The sequence below is a fragment of the Entelurus aequoreus genome, linkage group LG06 (assembly GCF_033978785.1).
Source record: "Entelurus aequoreus isolate RoL-2023_Sb linkage group LG06, RoL_Eaeq_v1.1, whole genome shotgun sequence".
NCBI lineage: Eukaryota > Metazoa > Chordata > Actinopteri > Syngnathiformes > Syngnathidae > Entelurus > Entelurus aequoreus.
Genome location: NC_084736.1, coordinates 55,279,417 through 55,299,534, shown reverse-complemented (window position 1 = coordinate 55,299,534; position 20,118 = coordinate 55,279,417). Strand labels below are relative to the sequence as shown.

General features: G+C 38.7%; 1 protein-coding gene across 6 annotated transcripts in view; it reads left to right on the top strand.

Annotated features, from left to right (window-relative positions):
- Nucleotides 1-20,118, top strand: part of mctp1a (multiple C2 domains, transmembrane 1a) — a 494,888-nt gene that overhangs the window by 288,035 nt on the left and 186,735 nt on the right. The window lies entirely within an intron of this gene.

Sequence of the window (20,118 nt, the reverse complement as noted above, 5' to 3'; positions counted from 1 at the left end):
GAGATTCGCAACAAGGCCCTCTTGTTCAATCCTTGACCAATGACCCATGGACAAGTTCCAAAGTCTTGCAGAATGTTTGTTATATATTCAAAGTTTCATATAACAAATATATATTCTGAAAAACGTGATTTCTGCCATGGACCCCGGATTTCCACCTGTTTACATCGCGTTGTGGCGGCCGGTAGACTGGGTTGTAGGACGAGCTAACAAGCTAAATCCGTTCATGGTAGCTTGTATTGACCCAGTGATGTCCGAACTTACTATGATTAATGACCGCCCCATTTTGCGACGTGGAAGGACAATCCGCCTTTCACATCACGTCTGGTTTGTGGATAATTTTATTGTATTTTTTCAAAAAGAAAAGGATAAACAAATAAGGATTTCTATATAAAGCGATTTTGGGAATAACGCGACAGGTATTTTATTGACCCCAAAGGCTGCGTTATATCAGACTTTGAGTTTAGCTGCAAAATTGGCTAACTACATACTGTCGGAAAATTGTACTTCCTTAGGGACATTCTTCTTACTGGTAATTTCATGTACTGTGGGCCTGATAAAAGTGTTTAAATTGCGTGTACCGCATTTTCCGGATGATAAGGCGCATTTAAAATCTTTTTTTTCCCTCAAAACTCAACCCGGTGCGCCTAATGTAAATAATAACTTTGGTTGCGATTACCCACCTCGAAGCTATTTTATTTGGTACATGGTTTAATGTTAAGTGTGACCAGTAGATGGCAGTCAAACATAAGAGATACGTGTAGACTGCACTATGATGGCAATATGACTCAAGTAAACAACACCAACATCTTAAATGTTCCATTGAAAATATAGAACATTACACACGGCGCTCAAAAATCTATCAAAATGTTTTAGTACGACTTTGGTAAGCTATGAAGCCACACCGCTTGAAGGTTTGTCGGCGCATTAAACATACAAGTATTATTATGGTGTGTGTATAAGGTAAGACATATTATCTGGCGTTTTGTTTCGCAATATTATGCAAAAGCAACTTTTCTTACCTTCTGGTACCTGCTGATCTGTATTTGGGATCTGCATTAATCCTGAAAAATTGCGCGCGTCCGCCTTTGTAGTCCGTAGTCGATAAGCTTCTTCTTTTTCTCTATCTTTTTGTTATGGGACAGTCATACTCCCCTGTTGCCATTTCTAATATAAAGTAGAGTAAAGTTCTTATTTATATCTGTCAGTAAACTCGCCATGAAAGCGCCAAAACATACCGGTGTAGTGAGTTTACATTATTCACCCAAGGAACTTTAGTTATTAAAATACCGGCCGGACGTTTTTTTACGGGACACATTTCCGGTGTTGTTGTTTCCGGATGAGGAGATGCTGCTCTGTTATTGATTTAAGTAAAGTCTGAATGTCATTAAAACAGTTAGCTCCATCTTTTGACACTTCTTCCACTCCCGTCTTTGCACGCTACACCGCTACAACAAAGATGACGGGGAGAATACGCTGTCGAAGGTGAGCCACGTAAATAAGACCGCCCACAAAACGGCACATCCTGAAGCGACTGTCAGAAAGCGGCTTGAAGATGATCTGTAAAACATAATCTATGCAACATTTTGACCAAAGAACCAACATTACATGTTATGTAGACCACAAGGAAGTGTTTTACATTTACAAAAAAAATCATAATGTGTGCCTAATATATGGAAAAAGATCAAAAATAGATAATTCATTGGCAGTGCGCCCTATGGTCTGGAAAATACGGTACTATTATTCGGCGTGTTGTAGGGTGATCTCTTATGACTCTGTGCGCAATTGAAGTGAAGTGTAAAAGTGGTGCAAATCTATTTAACATAGATTTCTGCTTGTGTACTGGTTGTCACCATGGAGACACCCATTTCCCTCCACATTTAGGGCATCTTATGCTCCAACATGTGGTGTTCCGTTACGTTCTTAACGTGTCCTACAAATGTCCTACCTTTTCTGCGCTGTATTTATCGGGACCCTACCTTTTTGGAGGGAAGAGTCCTCCCATATTCTTTTGTTGAAAGGCTGACTGTTACTACAAGCCTGTTTCACAGGTTTCCCTGCTCGTCAGGGGATTATATATATATGTGTGTGTGTGTGTGTATATATATATATGTGTGTGTGTATGTATATACATACATGTGTGTGTATATATATAAATATATATATATATATATATATATATATATATATATATATATATATATATATATATATATATATATATATATATATATATATATATATATATATATATGTGTATATATATATATATATGTATATATATATATGTATATATATATGTATATATATATATATATATGTGTATATATACACATGTATATATGTATGTGTATATATCTATATATCTATATATATATATATATATCCTGAATATTGACAACATATGAACTTCACTCACCCTCTCAATCGACATATTTTACAATCAAGCGAAACGCAAAAAACACAGCGAAATATGAACGCAAAGGGTAAAAAAACCCCACCTACAATCTGATATAACTGGTAAATTACTAAGCTTTAGGACTTTGATGTAAAAATCTCCTTCTGCGTCTGTCCCTGACACCCACATTTCAGGCTGACCACTCTGAAAACACTCTGTGGAAACGCACCCCGCCCACACTGCTTGGTGCCTCGTCTGAGTTGCTGTGACTTAGATTACCATAGTACCTAATATGATTACCGTAGTAACTAATGAGATTACCATAGTAACTAGTATATCATGGAAAAGCGCAGATTCAAACCATTGAAATAATTTATATAGTTCAAGACTTACGGTCATTTGAAAACATCACTGCACATCTTAATGGCAGCTGCAGTTTCCATCTTCAAGATCTAAAAAAAAATTTGGGAATGTCTGGCGGGCCAGATTGAAAAGACCCTGGCCTTAATTTGCCCAGGTCTGGTTTAGACTGAAGTCACATTTGAAAATATTTAATTCCAATCGGATTCAGACTACCTCCTGATGTGGCCTGAATCTGATGCCAAAAAAATCAGATTTGAAGCATTTTGGAGTGCTCAAACTGTCAACAAAAATCAAATCTGTGTCACTTGAGAGCAACAAAAAGTGACACCATTTGTTCAGATCGTCAGTTGCTATGTAGAGGGGCGCTTTCCATCATTTTCAGCATTGTGGCACATTGCTTCCCTACACAACAACCTTGGATTGAGGGATTAATCTCAGTGAGAGAGTGTTGTCTGTACTTGGTGCTGGGCGCTAAATTTGTCTTTTTAGAGAGAACAGGGGGTGGAAAAAAGATGCAGGGTGCTCATTTAAATAATAGAGAAAAAGTGTGCATTTGAACCAACAAATCTCATCTCCCCTCCCTTTCCGTCCCCTTGCTCTTCCTCCACCCGCTCCCCCACAATTCTCCATTAATTCTTACTTTTAATTAGGTCTGCAGTGGACAGGCCTACTTTTTCACTCCACATTATCTAGTTGAGTCGAGCAAGTGTGTGTGTGTGTGCGTGTGTGTGCGTGTGTGTGCGTGCGTGCGCGTGTGTGTGTCTGTGTGTGTGTGTGTGTGTGTGTGTGTGTGTGTGTGTGTGTGTGTGTGTGTTTCTCCATTTGAAGCAGCCACAGTTGGTGTTAGCCAATACAAAGTGGAACTGCTTGATTTGGGTTATTGAGACCGGGGGCAGCTGGAGAGCAGGTCTAATAGCTCTTGTATTTCACCCGCAGCCCAAATGTACTCATGACCTTGTTTCAGTGCTCATCGTTCAGCTTGGGTTTTATGTTTCATTCCCCTAAAAAAAAACTACTACTCTCAAGTTTTTATTCTGCGTCTGCCCATAACATCAGTTTCTTGCTCTTTAAGGTGCTGTATATCACAGATACAGTCGTGATTAAAAGTTTACATACACTTGTAAAGAACATAATGTCATGGCTGTCTTGAGTTTCCAATAATTTCTACACCTCTTGTTTTTTTGTGATAGAGTGATTAGAGCACACATTTGTTGGTCACAAAAAACCTTCATGAAGTTTGGTTCTTTTATGAATTTATTATGGGTCTACTGAAAATGTGACCAAATCTGCTGGGTCAAAAGTATACATACAGCAATGTTAATATTTGGTTGCATGTCCCTTGGCAAGTTTCACTGCAATAAGGCACTTTTGGTAGCCATCCACAAGCTTCTGGCAAGCTTCTGCTTGAATTTCTGACCACTCTTCTTGACCAAATTGGTACAGTTCAGCTAAATTTGTTGGTTTTCTGCCATGGACTTGTTTCTTCAGCATTGTCCACACGTTTAAGTCAGGACTTTGGGAAGGCCATTCCAAAACCTTAATTCTAGCCTGATTTAGCCATTCCTTTACCATTTTTGACGTGTGTTTAGTGTCATTGTCCTGTTGGAACACCCAACTGTGCCCAAGACCCAACCTCCGGGCTGATGATTTTAGGTTGTCTTGAAGAATTTGGGGATAATCCTCCTTTTTCATTTGTCCCATTTACTCTCTGTAAAGCACCAGTTCCATTGGCAGCAAAACAGGCCCAGAGCATAATACTAACACCACCATGCTTGATGGTAGGAATGGTGTTCCTGGGATTAAAGGCCTCACCTTTTCTCTTCCAAACATAATGTTGGGTATTGTGGCCAAACAGCTACATTTTCGTTTCATCTGACATCACATGGACAAAGATAAGACCTTCTGAAGCAAAGTTCTGTGGTCAGATGTCTGTCTAGGAGGCGTTTGCGTTCCAATGGGCTGCAATGATTATAACCCGCCGACTTCCCAGTCAGAACATGTAAGTTACAATATGAAGGGAATTCATACAGCCCCATTCATCACGGTTTACTTGACACACGTGGCTTATCAACGCCTACAGCTGCCAGCACTAAAAGATGAGCCTGTTTTGATGCTAAGATAAATGTTATGTTGTTATGGGTTTTTTAAATTTTTTTTATCATATTGTATATCTATTGTGTGTTTTTTTTTCCTTTTTATCTATCTTTCTTTTCTTTTTCTTTTAAATTTAAATTTTTACTGCCTTTTTTTACATCATGGCCAGGGGACTACATATGAAAACTAGCCTTCTGGCTAATTGGCCTTTTTAACCATGCGTAATCATGTGTTTTATGAAATTGCATGGTCACCTATGAAATAAACTAATCTAATATAATCTAACATGAAAAATTGGGGGGTGGAGTATTTATTTTAAGTGTTGAATATCTTAAAATGTGTTTTGTGGCAATTCCAACTTTGATCAGATCGTCAGTTGCTATGTAGAGAGGCGCTTTCCATCATTTTCAGCAGACTGAGTTGCAAAATTGTTAACCCCGCCTTCTTCCTCTCATGCAAAATCCACCTAGGTGTGGGGCCATATGAACCCTTTCCCTACTGTGGGCCCAACCCAAACACACGCCCACAGCAAAATTATTGTTATGTTTCACTAAAGGGGAGGTGACGGCAACTGACACCAGAGGGAAGGAATGTTCATAAATGTATTATATATATAGTCAATGTATATATAATAATAACAAACAATACTACTGAACTATATAATGGAGTGTGTGACCAAAATACAAGAGTGTGAGGTGTAAGACTATGTGTGTAGTTAGCTGAAGTGTGTGTTACCAAGTGTTGACGAGAGCGAACGAGGCAGTCCATGGGGCAGGCAGGTGATCCGGGGCGAGAGAGAGGCGTCAGAGTCCAGGGGCAAGCGAGGAGTCAAGGAACGAGGGAGGCAGTCGAAATCCAGGGCAATGGAAGGAAAACACTGCAGGCACAAGGAAGATGACGGGAGACAAATCAAGCACGGGGAAGAATGACGGAGAGAGAGCAAAAGAGAGCATAAAGCTTCGCTTACGGTTCACCATATGAGAACTAAGTTCCCGCCAGAATCCCTGGGTCCACTGGTCCTTTAAGCAGCTCGCCCTCATCAAATCCAGGTGTGCAGATAGGAGATTGCCTGCAGGGGGCGTGTCCGAGCGCGCTGTCAGCAGATAGAAAGCGCATGTGGGCGTGGCCCGCGGTGCGCTCGTCAGGACGAACTGTCAGGACGAACAGATGAGGGCGCATTGGAATGCGCCCTGGCCATGACAAGGATAAGAGTATGTCACAAAAACAGTGTTTGGAAAAGCCAATTAAATATCTCAGTTATAATAAGACGTCGTAAATGTTAGGAAAAAAAAATTGCTGTAAACATTTACTAAGAAGGTCTAAGCCTGCCTGTACCCTCCTATAAAAAATGCAGAATGGTTCATTCCGCTTGGATAGCGACTCAACGCAGACATCATAGCGTCATCAAAGGTCACCTTCAAGCATTTTGAAACAAGGATGATGTGATTGAAGAAAATATATAACAGACAAAATCCATCTGTGGCGACTTAGAAAAAAGTTATGTTCAAGTTTCCATTTTTTCATCGTATTGCACATAACTGTGGTGCATTCAAGGACCCCCGATTAAAGTTATAAACTGCTGCGTTTTGGCATGGTGAAGGCGTCGCAATACCAACATGCGGAGTAGACAGCATACAGCTTGCAGGTGAGATTGGGACGGCGTGGCTCGGTTGGTACAGCGGACGTGCCAGCAATTTGAGGGTTCCAGGTTCGATTCCCGCTTCCGTCATCCAAGTCACTGCAGTTGTGTCCTTGAGCAAGACACTTTACCCACCTGCTCTCAGTGCCACCCACACTGGTTGAAACGTAACTTAGGTAATGAGTTTCACTATGGAAAGCGCTTTCAGTCTCAAAGAAAAAGTGCTATATAAATATAAGGAGAGACAGGAGAGTACATGTTTTTTAAAAAGCTAGCTTCAACCAAATTCATGCATTTTTTTTTTCAAGTGCATGTAAACATACAAAGTGTGCAATGATAGGTTTAGGGTGAGATGGGGGGCCCTATGGGGGAATTTCAGTCATCCTAAATGACAACTCAACGTTTATAGTCGTTTAAACCACTGTTGGTAACATATGCTGGTTGTTTGTGTTGTCCTACATTTTTGGGTTGAAAAATAATAAAAATTTAAGACAGCAGGATTGTTTTGACGGAATGGGGCCCGCAGGCCAAATTTGACCCATTGTGCCATTTCGTTTGGCCGCCAAAGGGTAGCTACCAAATTCCTCTTTCAAGCTGCACAATCATTGACGGCATGTATGCAAGGCTACACTGTAGGGTTGTACAGTATACCGGTATTAGTATAGTACCGCGATACTAATGAATCATATTCTGTACTATACCACCTCTAAAAAGTAACCCCACAAGTACAGGATTGTATCTCGTCGATACTACTTTGATTGCATCGATATTTTTTGGCATCACAACATCTTATTTCGGTTTTTTTAAATTAGTATTATGTTTATAATCTCAGGAAATATGTCCCTGGACACATGAGGACTTTGAATGTGACCAATGTATGATCCTGTAACTACTTGGTATCGGATTGCAACCCAAATGTGTGGTATCATCAAAAACGAATGTAAAGCATCCAAACAACAGAAGAATAAGTGATTATTACATTTGAACAGAAGTGTAGATAGAACATGTTAAAAGAAAAAGTAAGCAGATATTAACAGTTAATGAACAAGTAGATTAATAATTCATTTTCTACCACTTGTCCTTAATAATTTTGACAACATAATAGAATGATAAATGACACAATATGTTACTGCATACGTCAGCAGACTCATTAAAAGACAAGTTGTCTAGTATGTTCACTATTTTATTTAAGGACAAACTTGCAATAAGAAACATATGTTTAATGTACCCTAAGATGTTTTGTTAAAATAAAGCCAATAATGCAATTTTTTTGTGGTCCCCTTTATTTAGAAAAGTAATCGAAAAGTATCATAATACATTTTGGTACTGGTACGGGTACCAAAATATTTGTATCGGGACAACACTACTACACTGTAAAAAAAACGGTAGCTAATTTACTGTAAAATCATCAGAGGTACCATTTTTTCACATGAATGCACGTAAGAACAGGGCATGTAGATTATATGGTATAAAAGTAGCAGTTGCCGTAATTTTGCAGCAAAAATAAGTGGTAGTGTTTTTTAATTCATAATAATGCATTGTAAAAAAAAAATGGCCATAGATTTTACGGTAAAAACAGGCCGCTGAGTCACCAGAATTTTTATGTAAAAACAGTGTTACAGCTTTTTTCATTGACAGTAAAGTGGTGTAAAAACCAGTCCACATTTTATGGCACAATTCTGGTGACTGAGCTGCCAGTTTTATTTAGTGTAAAATCTGTAGAATTTATTTTTAATACAGGCTAACTATCAATCAATCAAAGTTTATTTATATAGCCCTAAATCACAAGTGTCTCAAAGGGCTGCACAAGCCACAACGACATCTTCGGCTCAGATCCCACATCAGGGCAAGGAAAAACTCAACCCAATGGGATTACAATAAATTATAAAGTAGTTGTGTTTGAATTTGAGACTCCTGCTCTACTTATTGACGGTCTAAAGAACCTGGTCATCTTGCCATTCTTCCAAAAGCGCATTAGTGAGGTCACACACTGATGTTGGTCGAGAAGGCCTGGCTCTCAGTCTCCGTTCTAATTCATCCCAAAGGTGTTCTATTGGGGTCAGGTCAGCACTCTGTGCAGGCCAGTCAAGTTTATACACACCAGACTATGTCATCCATGTCTTTATGGACCTTACTTTGTGCACTGGTGCACAGTCATGTTGGAAGAGGAAGGGGCCCGCTCCAAACTGTTCCCACATTGTCCACAATGTTTTGGTATCCTGGAGCATTCAAAGTTCCTTTCACTGGAACTAAGGAGCCAAGCCCAACTCCTGAAAAACAACCCCATACCATAGTTCCTCCTCCACCGAGTTTCACACTCGGCACAATGCAGTCCGAAATGTAGCGTTCTCCTGGCAACCTCCAAACCCAGACTCATCCATCAGATTGCCAGATTGAAAAGCGGGATTCATCACTCCAGAGAACGCGTCTCCACTGCTCTAGAGTCCAGTGGCGACGTGCTTTACACCACTGCATCCGACGCTTTGCATTGGACTTGGCGATGTATGGCTTAGATGCAGCTGATCGGCCATGGAAACCCATTCCATGAAGCTCTCTGCGTACTGTACGTGGGCTAATTGGATGAAGTTTGGAGCTCTGTAGCAACTGACTGTGCAGAAAGTGGGCGACCTCTTTGCACTATGCGCTTCAGCATCCGCCTACCCCTCTCTGTCAGTTTACGTGGCCTACCACTTCGTGGCTGAGTTGCTGTTGCTCCCAAACTCTTCCATTTTCTTATAATAAAGCCGACAGACAGTTAACTTTGGAATATTTAGGAGCGAGGACATTTCACGACTGGATTTGTTGCACAGGTGGCATCCTATGACAGTTCCACGCTGGAAATCACTGAGCTGCTGAGAGCGGCCCATTCTTTCACAAATGTTTGTAGAAACAGTCTCCATGCCTAAGTGCTTGATTTTATACACCTGTGGCCGGGCAAAGTTTTTAGAACACGTGCTTCTGATCATTTGGATTGGTGGCCAAATACTTTTGGTAATATAGTGTATGTGGGTGTGTGTGTGTGTTCCAGTGGCAGCTTTGTAAGAGCCCTCTCCGATTGAACACCCCATTTCATCCGTTCAGACAAAGAGAGGGTCAGCAGCGAGGCGAGCGACAAACAGACAGGCAGGGAGTAAGAGGAGGTCAGAGAGAATAAAATAGTTCACTCTCTTCTCTCAATTCATGCTGCCAGTCTGTCTGTCTCCTTTCTACTTTTCTCCCTTGCTTCTCACACTGGCTATCTCGATGTATAGACATGTATGTTTGCATCCATGCAACAATGTTCATATTTACTCATTGTGACAATCCATAATAATGGTATTAGAACCTGGGAAAGAGAAAAATATATAATTTTTTAAAGTCATTCTGACTTAATTGAATGAATAACAAAAAAGTATATTACATTTCCATGGTTCACAATAGTCCAAACAAAAGCTACATTTGTTCCTATCCCTAGACCTCTTTCAGAGATGTGTGAAAATGGTAAAAGATGAAGAGAATTTATTTTTTATTTTTTTAATATATTTTCTGTAGAACAAACATGACACAACCCTTCCTAATTGTTAGAAATCCCACAGTTTATATTAAACATGCTTCGCTGATGAGAGTATTTGGCAAGCCCGTTTTGTCCTACTAATTTCAACGATCTTTGAACTCATCGTAGTTTGTTTACATGCTGCCACAGAAAGACGTGTTTTATGCCACTCCTTCTTTGTCTCATTTTGTCCACCAAATGTTTCATGCTGTGCGTGACTGCACAAAGGTGAGCTTTGTTGATGTTATTGATATGCTGGAGTGCTTATCAGGCATATTTGGTTACTGCATGACTGCAAACTATTTGATGCTAACATGCTATTTAGGCTAGCTGTTTGTACATATTTTATCATTATGCCTCGTTTGTAGGTACATTTGAGCTCATTTCATTTTCTTTACTTATGTCCTCTGTGTATATAATTTATATTTGCATGTCACATGACACATTATCTGTATGTAATATTGGCTACATTTCTGATAGTTGTTTGTGTGCCATGTTGTTCCAGACCACAGCAAACGTTACCTAGCTTGCAAAGATTGTAATAAATCCTTTAGAAGAAGACAGCCTGCCGTTTCCTTAAACTTGGACACACACATCTATACCTTTGGCCATTCTGAGCCAGTAATTTCCAAAAGTTATCTCATCCTGTGAGAAGCCTCCATTTTACTAATGATTTCCAATGTTGCAAAAATGTGTAGAATAAAAATTTAAATTCAACATTTCTGTCAACGAAGATTCGCATCAGCCTTTGATAGTAGGCTAATATAGCTAATATAGACACTTACATCGTGTGTTGCCTTCATTATACCACTAATATAAGGCTTTTAAATATATTTTTTTAAATTTTTGGTTCAATATGGCTCTTTCAACATTTTAAGTTGCCGACCCTTGGACTAGGACTAGGCAATATGGCTGAAAACTATCACGATATAAGTGTTTTATATCAATCAATATCGATAATTATTGCTATTTTTATGACCTATCAAAGTAAATACCAGGAAAATATAATAAATATAAACATTTCAAGTGTAACTTAATCCCCTCAGCTATCAAGGCAGAAAGGACAGGAAATGTCAACACAAATCTTGGAAAAGACTCAATAAATGTAAACAAAATTCAAAAATCACATTGAACACTTATCGATAACCTTTTTAAATGAAGATGCAAAAATAAGGAAAATGTAAGAAATGCTTAAAGTGTAGCAAAATCGTGCAAATTGTGGAAGTTACAGCTGTGCTCTAAAGGGTGAACACGTCTCAGGTGATGTGGTATTACCGGCCTTGGTGAGGGATGTGTGCCATACCTAATTTACAGACCACATTGGTCTGACTATGGTCTGTTTGGAACAGATCCATAAGATGCCATACTGTCCAGGTGACTTTTCTGGTTTTATCCATAATTTCTTTGCTCTCTGCAGCACTCATTTTCACTATGGATTTTCACTCCATGCAGAGAATCAACCGTGAGACAACATGATGGCGCCACCAAACATAATAGTTAATACTGTTACCTGATTGGCTGTTAGCGTATCACTCCCACTGATCAGTGATCACGCCCTGTGTTACCAGAGAGCGAGTGCCTTTGTTCATGTAACCAACCTTGCTTTGCAACTTCCTGTTTCTTCCGACGAACAAGAAAAAAAATATCTGACGCAATTTTTATTGATACCAATTACGTGTCTATCAGGATATATATTGATATCATTTTATCGCCCAGCCCGACTAATGACAAACTAAAGTATTGAAAATGAATGAAAATGCAATTTTTCAAATAAATGAATGCAATCAAGTGAAACAACTTGAACTACAGGCTTTCAATTTGTAAATGCAGCACTGCATTGTCATACATCATTTTTATTATTAAATGAAATATTTCAATACAGGGATGTCCAAAGTACGGCCCGAAGACCATTTACAGCCTGCAGATCTTTTTTAAACGGGCCGCGAGACATTGTAATATTACTATTACTGGGGGAAAAAAAGTGGAATAAAAGAGAAAAAAGGTGTAATGTAACAGGAACAAGTCTATATCTTGATGCTAAAAACACAAAACTGACATGCAGACAGTTTTTTTTTTTTCAAAATAAATCCATATATTGTACTGGTTTTGAAAATGTAAAATATCCAAATCAGTTTCAGTTTATTTGGAACATGCATACGATACAATGTAATGCATCACATATTTCCAGTTGTTTCATTACGGCACGTCCGAAAAGGAGTAGTAAGAAGCTGAGTTTATTTAATCCTACCCATTTTCATATCATAGCAATTTCATCCCATTTCCTTGTTCTCTGTAACTGAACAGTGAATAAATAAATAATACACCATAGTAAGCAAACAATTATTAAATACTTAAATAATCTTTAGTTCAAAATAAAAAAATAAAAAAAGGGTTCAAGATGTTCATAATTATTGTTTTGTGTACTTTGTGAACACTTGTAGTTTGAATAATCTCTTAAACTGAATCATATTGGTGCTTTCTTTGATTTCTTTGGTTAATCCGTTCCATAATTTAATTCCAGATACAGATATGCTAAACATTTTAAGTGTTGTACGAGCATACAAATGTTTTAAATTAGATTTTCCTCGAAGGTTATATTTCTCCTCTTTTGTTGAGAAGAATTGTTGTACATTCTTGGCTAGCAGCTTATAGTTTGCTTTGTACATCTTTTTAGCTGTTTGCAAATGCACCAAATCGTTGAATTTTAATATTTGTGATTCAATAAATAAAGGTTTTGTATGTTCTCTATATCCAACATTATGTATTATTCTAACTGATCTTTTTTGTAACACATTTTATGAATGAAGTGCACATTTGTAGTTGTTTCTCCATATTTCTACACAATAACTCAGATATGGTAACACTAGCGAGCAGTTAAGAATATGAAGTGATTTTTAGGCTAGAACAAGTTTAGCTTTATTCATTATTGGTATGTTTCTTGCTACTTTATGTTGTATATTTTTTACATGAGATTTCCAGTTCATTTTATCATCTATTTTTACACCCACAAATGTGTTTTCTTTTACCCTTTCACTATCTACTCCGTCTATTTGTATTTGTGTTTGACTTTCATTTCTACTGTTACCAAATAGCATTATTTTAGTTTTACTGAGATTCAAAGATAGTCTGTTTTTGTCAAACCATCTTTTTAATTTGTTCATTTCTTCTGTTATTTGTTTTAGCTTCTGTGGGACGGTGTGGCGAAGTTGGTAGAGTGGCCGTGCCAGCAATCGGAGGGTTGCTGGTTACTGGGGTTCAATCCCCACCTTCTACCATCCTAGTCACGTCCGTTGTGTCCTTGAGCAAGACACTTCACCCTTGCTCCTGATGGCTGCTGGTTAGCGCCTTGCATGGCAGCTCCCACCATCAGTGTGTGAATATGTGTGTGAATGGGTGAATGTGGAAATACTGTCAAAGCGCTTTGAGTACCTTAAAGGTAGAAAAGCGCTATACAAGTATAACCCATTTATTATTTATATTTATTTCTGTGTGTTCTCTCCTGAACAAAACGCAGTTGTATCATCTGCAAAGAATACTAACTTTAAGTTAGGGCTGGGCCATGTCTCGAATATACTCGATATATCTCTGTCTTTGTGCGATACAGAAAATAAATATATCGTGAGTATTCGAGTATACGTTCTCACGCAGTTGCTTTTAGTTGGGCATTACAGTACAGGCTTTTCTCTCTCTTTCTTGTCTCTCCTTCTCACAGAGACGTAAAACAAGCGCACCTTCTTACATACGTCGCATACTGTTGCGCGTGCAACGTCATACGCTCTCGCGGAGCAGAGATGTAGCGGCATGAGTAAAGTTAGAAGTGGCAGGTGGTGCAAGCGGAGCGGTGCGAGTGGTAATACGAGAGAGAGAAGGTGCCAATCTGTTAACAAATGGAGGAAGAATAATTAATTCCCAAGAAAAACAGCACGGGGTCCATCGTCTGGCTGTGGTTTGGCTTCAAGTGAGAAAGATGTTGAACAGACAACCGTAATATGTCAAGTATGCGGCAAAAGCGTTGCTACAAAAAGTAGCATTGCTGCTAATTTGTAGCATCATTTGAAAAGTCACCCGCGAGAGAATAAGGAGAGCTTGAAACTCCGCATGTCAACATCTCCGGCGGGTGCCACACCCAAAAAATGCCGAAGCCACCAGCACTGACCCAATTGAGCCTGCCGTCTTCCATTTCCAGATTAACAAAAAATAGTCAACAACAGAAGGAGATAACGTCCGCAGTAAACTACCACGTAGTGAAGGACATAAACTATTTGATTTCCTATTATGCAGCTCATTTTTATTTGACAGTTATTGAAATATCTTGTGTGACATCATGCACAAAAGTGCACTTAATTTGTTTTAAACTATTGTAGTGGCGTTCTGTACAAAAAGTGCACTTTAATTTAGTGTTGTTTTGATATGTCATCTTAGTGACATCATGCACAAAAGTGCACTAATAGCTTGTTTTAAAATGTCTCTGACAATCTTGCACTTTCTGTTTGAAAATGACATGAATGTTTGTGCCAATGCTTAATAACTGTTTAATAAATACAGTTTTGGTAAATTGACTTAGTTGTGATTTCCCTCTCTGCATGAAAGTTTAAAATGAGCATATATTAATGCAGTATGAACAAGAATGTTTTAATGTAGACACATAGAATCATCATACTGCTGTGATTATATGCATCAAGTGTTCATTCAAGGCTAACGCAAAATATCAAGATACAGTATATATCGTTTATCGTGACATGGCCTAAAAATATCGAGATATTAATAAAAAGCCATATCACCCAGCCCTACTTTAAGTCCTTTGTAACTTTACAAATTGAACCCACAACTTTGATTTTTCAGTATACACCCCTCTTATGATGGTTAGAGCATAAACTTTTTTATGATCGTCTAAGTGTATACAGTATATATCTTTTTTTTACATGATCGGAGCCCTCTAAACATGAAAAACTGCCATTTTGTCACATTTCCACTCCTTGGACCCAAAATAGTAGCCTTTAGGGTGTTCTACTTGCCAGTACCGGGACAATCCTCCAAGCCTCGTAGCTCTGTCCCCGCTGAGGGCCACTCACAGCCACTCCGTGGAAATACTTTATCACATCCTGGGTAATTAGAACTAGGCTTCAATGTGCTGAAATCACAGGCGTTGGTTACTCTCTAAAAACTCGGTCATCTTGACACTCGCGACTACGATCCTTAGCTGTGTTGTGAGCATTATGGTACCGCTACATCGCTTGCGTCAAAGGCTCGCCCATTGTGGAGATGTGTTATTGATGAGGCAGGTGTCAAAGATGAAGTGCGTCAAAAAGTTGTTCTGCCAAAAGTCGGTCAAATTGATTGTTGCGGCAAAGTTAGCGCCCACATTAGCCGCGATGTTGTTAGCATTGCTTAACTTTACCCTAGAATTGGAAAAGCCCGCTTGTTGACTATGTCCATTGCCACAACACATTAAAAAAATAAGACAAACCCGTAATTTAGGCCAAAAATATGTAGAATCTGCTTTTAAAAAATTGTATTTGAAGTGCGTCGAGGGACGACTGAATGGTCAGTGTGAACTACATTGGTCCGTATAAATGCAGTTTTATAGCCTTATGTAACAACACATGAAGCATGTAATGTGGGCAGAAACTTTTTGTTATGAGCCACTGTTAGCTACATTACGACTACATCTTCTCAAATAACTTGTTAGAGAGGTAAGCCATATTAAGATACATATTTCAGCTATTTTTGTGTGTGTTCAAATGTGTCATTAAAATGCTAAATTAACATTTAACATTGTTCAGTTGTTATTTTCTTACAATTGTGTGTATCATTTGCGAGTAATGTACTGCATTATACAGTAGACTTTGCATGCAGTTGCAATTCCAAGACGTTAGGTGGCAGTAATGTATAGACTATGGTGTGTTGCCTTAGCCAGGAAGTAGTCATTGCCATAAAGTTGAAGTCTTATGTTGAGCCCTGCAAAGTGTTAATACTCTAAGTATTGTACTTATTACACACCAGCGATTACCATATTTGGAGGTGTTGAAATCATCACGTAAAATCAGTAATTGCAATCTTTAACGTGTTTATGGCAAATGCAATGTTAATTAGCATCGAGCTAGCACATTTTCAAAAGTGGAGCCTTACTGTACTTTTGAGCTCCTTCTTCTTGCTTTGTTGGCATGGAAAATTGGTCGGTACTTTTAATCTGATACCCATGTCTGCTGTTTTGGTAATGGTGGTTATTGTACTAGTTTATTTGGAACATGCATACAGATACTTAGACCTTTGACAAATGAGTGTACTTTGTCCTATTGTGCAAAACCAACTTTTCTTAACTATTGGTACCTGCTTCCGTGTGTTTGGGATCTGCATAAGTCCTGAAAATTTGAAAATCAAACCATGGAGGCATGGCGGAGATATTTATAAAACAATCTTGCCTTCCATCATACTTCCTCCTAACGTGCCGTTTGGAATTTTCCCCTTTTAGTGACTCGTTTCCCAATTTACCCAAAGAGCTTTGCGCGATTAGGCCATTGTAGCTCCTTCTTTTTTTCTATCCCCTTGTTGGGGGGAAGACTGGCTCGTACATGCAACCTCTATTTTTGCCATTTCCAATACAAAGTAGCGTATAGTTCCAACTAGGGCTGGGCGATACAGCAAAAAAAAAAAGATACATTTTTTATATCATCCGATCTCGATTAATATCACAATTTATTTATTTTTTTGATTAAAGTGGACTACAGAGAGTACCGTTGCCTCCCTACTGTTTACTACTGCAGTATGTTGTAACAGACATTTCCACCATGTTGGATGGAGGTCATATATGCTGACAACTGCCATTTTGTTCATATCTATATTTGTGTTTACTAGAGGTGCAACAGTACAGGTAACCCACGCTATGGTCCGTACCTGGTTTTAGGGCCGCGGTTTTACTTCTTTTTTTGGTGCGTTTTGTGGGGGTAAAGATAACTTTTTTTTGTGCCTTTGTTATATTGTTTTTTAGTTTGTCATCACAAACATTCTGCAGTAAATAAAGTATAATTGGTGTAGTGAATACTATAAGACTTTTATTTCAAGTTAATATTTGCTAAACTACACTTTTAAATGGTAAATTATTATTTGTATTCTTTAATCACTTGTATACATCAGTGTTTTATTTATTATTATGTATTATTTGTATTCTTTAATGACTTGTTTACATAAGTGCTTTTCACCATTGCTTTGGCAAACAACAAGCAGTGACCCAGATCGTGGAGTTTTTAAAACTCAATTTGTGTATTTTATATTTAATGAAAGTACATTAAAGTCCAGTTTGAATTTGAGGTACTGTAAAATAATGTGTACCAACTAGTGTTGTCCCGATACTAATATTTTGGTACCGGTACCAAAATGTATTTCGATACTTTTCAGTACTCTTTGATACTTTTCTAAATAAAGGGGACCACAAAAAATTGCAATATTGGCTTTATTTTAACAAAAAATCTTTAGGGTACATTAATTCTTATTGCAAGTTTGTCCTTAAATAAAATAGTGAACATACTAGACAACTTGTCTTTTAGTAGTAAGTAAGCAAACAAAGGCTCCTAATCAGGCACATGCACACATAGGGCCCTATGGGGGCTTGAGCCCCTGCCCTTTTTTGCCTCATCTTAAAAAGTGCCCTCTGCCTGTGTGTTTTTTTTCTTTTTTTTTTCTTTAAACAACATTAATAAATTCCTGTCAGGGATGTAAAAAAACCAAAACACAGCGGTACAAAAACTCCACGTTTTCTTGTAATACGGGGTTGTTTGAGCCTGCCGCTTGCGCCAGAGAGAGAGAGAGAGAGGGCGAGTGAGTGAGTAAGTGAGTGAGTAAGTGGGAGGAGAGAGAGCCAACTGCGCCCCTGAGCCGGAGACGTGACAGTGGAGCAACTTGAACCTGTGAGTCAGTGGCGTGCAGTCACTAGAGGCAGGGGAGGCACGGCCATCATGGAAAGAAAAAAAAAAGTAGAAAGAAAAAATAAATAATTAAATTGTTATATGTATCCAGTGATTATACTAAAGTTATTTTCCATTTAACTTCACCAGTTTTACATTATTTTTATTTTTATTTTCACATTTGCCGTTCAAATACTGAGAAGAGACGGTGCGGTGATCAGCAGCCAGTTGAGGCACGTCACTGTGTTGTGCCTCAACATGGATTGTGCGCAATGACTCGGCTAACTGCTGGCCTGCTGTGCAGTGAGACCGTATTGCTATATGAATTATATTATACATTTCCATAATTTAGTTAGCTGAGGTATATAATGTCCAGTGTATTTTGTCAACAACTGTATGTGTGTAACGTATTTCTTGTGCTGAGCGATCATAAATCTGCTGCGAAGACGCACTGTGAGAGGCTCGTCTCATAACCCAGCCTCCTGGTGCCAAGCACCTCCGCCGCAGAATGCACCGCCCGACGGGAGAAGCCAAAAACAACAATGCAAAAACAACAATGCTCGCGCTGGAGAAGCCGCGAACGACCGCAGGGACACAACATTAGGTACACCTGCAGACTGCAGCACGGATTTCATATTTCATTCATTCACAACTCTTCCAACACGAACACCACTGTTCCCGCACATAACGTTTTTTTTATTAAATGTGCTTTTTTGTGTGCTACAGTTTGTAAGTGTAAAGTTAAAGTTAAGTTAAAGTACCAATGATTGTCACACACACTAGGTGTGGTGACATTTGTCCTCTGCATTTGACCCATCCCCTTGTTCACCCCCTGGGAGGTGAGGGGAGCAGTGGGCAGCAGTGGGCAGCAGCGGCGCCGCGCCCGGGAATAATTTTTGGTGATTTAACCCCCAATTCCAACCCTTGATGCTGAGTGCCAAGCAGGGAATAATGCTGGTATGAGCTTTTAAACATAACCCGTTAACTGATGCCAATCACATGGTGAATAAGATACTATTTAGGGTTCATATGTTTGTAAATCTGACTGTGATGATGCAGTGCCTCACCTGACATTAACCTCACCGCACGCCACTGCTGTGAGTTATGGTCTAGTCGCAGTCCACTTATTCAGCATCTAATATGGGTAATATTTCAGAAAAACGCTGTATTATTCTATTATTCAATGTGTCAGCTTCTGTTTTTGCCGGACGTCGGAGCACGGCGCATCAATTGAGCACGGCACATCAAGTCCGCACAGAGCAGAGCGGATCATGCGGGACAGGAAGTAGTGTACAAAATACAAAATAAAACACCGGGTTAATTTTCAAAATAAAATGCACTGTGTTTACGGCGGATCACATTTCTCTCACAGTAGAGGTTTAGATATAAAGTTTATTGTGACTTTGCTATTACTGTGTGGGTTAACAATATAATAATAATAATAATGATAATAATAACAATAATAATAAGAAGAATAATGATAATAATAATAATAATTATTATTATTATTATTAATAATAATAATTTCAGCATTCTGGGGATATAAGATGTAGGTTATCTGTTAGGAATATTACCATATGTATTTAAACTTGATTCATGTTGATTATGCCTGCAGCACAATGCCAAAAAAAGAAAGGATACAGAAAAGGAAGGAGAAGGAGCGCCAGGAAGCAGCTAAGGGTAGCAGACCTCTTAATGCATGGCTAAAATTGATGATTTCACAGCATTTCATGGAAGCCCTGAATTTACATTGAGGAGTATATTTGGGTATGGGTGGCCTCCATCCTACAGCCCTCTACTGGCCCCTGGTCCATATTTTTGGCCCTGTATTGCGTTTCTGTTGTTTAGTCTGAGCATTAAGCGAGAAAGACCATAAGTTACAACTTGATGGTGTTTTCATCAAGTTAAGGGAAGAAGGACAGATTTTCACATTGAAGTTTTTTCCATTTGGGTATTTATTTTTGTATTTTTTTTCAAAGTTCATGTTGCACTGTTCAATGTTCAAAAATAAAGTGCTTATCTTTAACAATAAATAGCCTAATAATAAACCAGTGTTTTGTTGCTTTTCATGTCTTCCAAGCCTATGAAAAAAATGTCCTGCCCTTTTCTGACTTTGAGCCCCTGCCCCTCTATAATCATGTGCACGTCCCTGCTCCTAATTTAGTCTGCTGACGTATGCAATAACATATTGTGT